Source organism: Myotis brandtii, unplaced genomic scaffold (genome assembly GCF_000412655.1).
Source record: "Myotis brandtii unplaced genomic scaffold, ASM41265v1 scaffold58, whole genome shotgun sequence".
NCBI classification, from domain to species: domain Eukaryota; kingdom Metazoa; phylum Chordata; class Mammalia; order Chiroptera; family Vespertilionidae; genus Myotis; species Myotis brandtii.
In genome coordinates this window covers 2,214,355-2,214,581 of record NW_005370176.1, presented here as the reverse complement: position 1 = coordinate 2,214,581, position 227 = coordinate 2,214,355, and positions in this window count along the sequence as shown.

Below are 227 nucleotides of genomic sequence, written 5' to 3'. Positions count from 1 at the left end.
CCTTTACTTTTGGGGGTCACCCCACATAGTTCCCTTCCAGGACAGCCAACATACATTCAAACCTGCAAAAGAATCAAAGGTTAATATAACATATCAATACAATGAAATATAATATTGGCATCATGGCCGCTTCAGGCAGCCAAATCCTACTAAAGTCTATTCTTGACCTTCCTATAAATTGTCGTTGTCTCTTTGGAGCCATGTCCATGAAGATGCAGGTATCATCT